The sequence below is a fragment of the Lissotriton helveticus genome, chromosome 12 (assembly GCF_964261635.1).
Source record: "Lissotriton helveticus chromosome 12, aLisHel1.1, whole genome shotgun sequence".
NCBI classification, from domain to species: domain Eukaryota; kingdom Metazoa; phylum Chordata; class Amphibia; order Caudata; family Salamandridae; genus Lissotriton; species Lissotriton helveticus.
Genome location: NC_136073.1, coordinates 664871563 through 664874984, shown reverse-complemented (window position 1 = coordinate 664874984; position 3422 = coordinate 664871563).

Below are 3422 nucleotides of genomic sequence, written 5' to 3'. Positions count from 1 at the left end.
CTCCTGTCCGCCGCTCCTCCCCCCCCCCCCCCCATGATGTCAGCACGCACGTTCACGTCGTTAGCACACACGGCCGGCGCTACTTCCAAGGGACTACTTTTTTATGAATGTATATTTTTTATAGAACGTATATTTTTTGGGTATATATAGCCTATGTCACTCTGCAGACCCTGACAATTCTAATGATGTATCGTGTGTTTGGATTGGCGCTGTGGTTCCCGAGTTTACCCGCCTCAAAGGTTCAAAGTTCTTACTTTATAATAGTAGTATAGATAAAGTGTTTAAAAAAAACTTGCACATTCACAAATGTATTCTAAGTAAACTATGATTTACCCAAGAATTATCAGTTGCCAAGTGAAAATTAATAAAACGCAGAACATGCCTGAAGAGAAACCTATGCTTCTACAAAGAAAGCAACATGTACAACAGTCATCAGAGAGTGCAATCAATTCATTAGATGCATACGAATTATTGCTCAATTAGGATCAATGACTCGCCCAGCCCTACTCAGACTGACACTGCCTGTGCGAGTAATCGTCATGAGGAATCCGCTTTTGGCAACTGTTGCTAATGTTTTCCAGGATAAAATGTCCAATCTTAGGGGCCGATTATGATGGAGGATTTTCCGCATCCTCCGGGCCGGGGGAAGCCACCGCCGGCCCGGAGGATGCGGAAAATCCTCTGCGGACCCACCGCCACATTAGGATGGCTGGTGGGTCCTGGTTTCCGTCCGCAGCTTTTCCGCCGCGGTTGGCTTACAACCGCGGTGGAAAAGCTCTAATATGGTGACGGTGTCTCTCAGATGGGCTGTGCAAAATGCTTTTCCGCGGCGGGTTTTCCGCCGTGGAAAAGCATGTGTAACTTCACTGCGGGGGCCCGTTGCGGGCCCCCTGGGTGAAGGGGGGGTGGGGGTGCACATGGGGGGTACCTATGGTACCCCCCTGCATTTGTATGCAGAAATCGGCCGGCACCGCACGGTGCCTGCCGCTTTATGCATACAAATGCAATGTATGCATTTTTACCATTGCAGCGGATGCAGCTTGAAGCTGCACCCGCCGCAATGGTAAAAATAGAGGATGTGACCGCCAGGGTGGCAGTCACATCCTAATTGCACAGGAGGGAACTCCGCAGGCCAAGCGGAGGTTCCCTCCTACTCTATAGTGGCAGACGGACTCAGGTCCGTCCGCCATCATAATCGGCCCCTTAGTTCTGCTCTACAGGCAAAATTAAATGAGTTGCAATTTTGTCAGACCGCCATGAAAACGAGGCATAACATTACTTCTCGACCCTTGGTACTCGTTAAGTATGGGCGAAATTTGCGAATTCCCGGTACGCAAATTCGTGCGAAAGCAAATTTGCAGTCTGCAAAATCCGCGAATTTGTGCGAACTTGCGGATTTTTAAATTTTTGCGTGTTCACGGGTTTTTTTTCAGCGCCGCTACTGTGAACTTACCCATGCGGTCGTTTTTGGGCGCGGCCATCTTGTTCGCAGGAGGAAAACAACTCGGCAAACTCAGAATCAAGGTAAGGTAAGTCAACACAGCGCGCGAGATTGTATTTTTGAAGCGCGAACAAGCAAAAAAAATTCGCGAACTTGCGAATTGCGGATTGTTTGGCAATTTTGCGCGATTTCCGGACTGCGAAATTGCTAAAAATCCGCAAATTCCGCGAGCCCGCAGAGGGACGAATTTTCAGCCCATGCTTAGTACTCGTATTAAGAGATTCCCATCTCTTAATATTGTCACAGTGGACCCTCTTTACGAAAAATGCATATGATCTCTCATGGATTCATCTCCGGACTTCTGTCCACCTCTTTAGCTCCACAGTTCACTGTTTTGTGCAAACCTTCTTTGAGCCAGCACTAGTTCTGTCCCCCTGGAAGTGGACAGGTCTCACTGCCCTGCTGAAAAAGCCCAACCTAAACCCAGATATTCCTGCCAAGTATCACCAAATTTTTGTATTGCCCTTTCTTCCTAAAATCGCAGAAAGCCTTATTAGCTGTCACAGTTCATCATAGTTAATAACACCCTTTCCGGCGATCAGTCTGGATTTTGGAAATCATAGGAGCTTCAGGATCTGTCGGCGGCCTTTGACACAGTATCCTACCCAACTCTTAGCCCTTGATAGAGGTCCCTCTAGCCTCGGGGGTCTGTTAGCTGGCTGCCTCCTTTCTAGCATACGTTCTCAAGTTGTATTCATGAAGCATTCTCACTCAGACTTCAAAAACGTAGTGCTTTGACCCCTATTTTATTTAATGTTTATGTACCCCAACTGGCACGACTGATTGTCTTTTGGATTTTATTTCTTCTGGTATGCTGTTGATCACAGCTTATAGTGAGCTTGAATTGCTCAGCTGTCCTGGAATGTAACATGCTGTGACCACTAACTTTCTGTGTCTAAACAAAGGAATCTGCAGAATGCCTCAACTTCGTATTTATCTAATATTGGGCAAACAACTGGTGGACAAATGCACTTGGCCTGTGCCCCCTGATTCTGCTAAGAACCTGGGGATTATTTTTAATTCCACGCTATCATTTAAAATGCACATCACAAAACTTACTGGTTCTTTATTTTTATTTTGCAAACACTGGGAAAGATAACACACTGATTACCACGGAATGATAAAAACAATAGTTGCAGTGATCATTATGTGATAGTAGAAGATCTTCAATTCTCTTTTCTTGCAAAGTTATGCTTATTTGCTGGTGAAACTAAAACACATCCAAAATGCTGCTGCATGTTGCTTACTAGGACTCAGTTAAAAAACCCACAAATTTCAGTGCATTTTAGTTCACTACAATGCCTGCCAATAAGGGAGAAGTTTCTTTTAAAGGACTTGATCTTGTGCTACAAGGCTATTTACTAACCACGTTCCGAAATACATTATAAACTTGTACTTTATCCCCATGTTATGTTATGTTATGTTATGTTAGCAGTTTGTGTGAGCGTGACAGCTGCCCCAGCAAAGAGGCGTCCCGGTGCTAAAGATCAACAGGTGCAGTACCGATAGAGGTGGAGGAAACTGGGACAGGCAGTCCTAAGGAGGGGGAAACAGATGGGTCTTGACGGCTTTCCGGAAAGCAGACAATTTTTCATAGAGCGAATGTTCATTGGCAAGGAGTTCCAAAGCTTAGCTACCAGCACCCGGAAGGAGCGACCTCCAATGCAGCAGAGTTTCGTGCGAGGTACGATCACTAGGTGTTGACCTAATGAGCGCAAACTGCGTTGGGGCACATAAGGCGTCAGAAGCGGGCACAGGAGATCTGGGCACCTGATCGAAGCTCATAATCTACCAACCTTGCAGCCATCCAACATTTTTCTAAAGCAGTTGTGGCAGGCATGCTTTGTCTACCTGCACCAAAAAAGGCTGGAATTTCCTACCTCAAGGACTGAGATCAATTACTTATTTTTTACAACATACG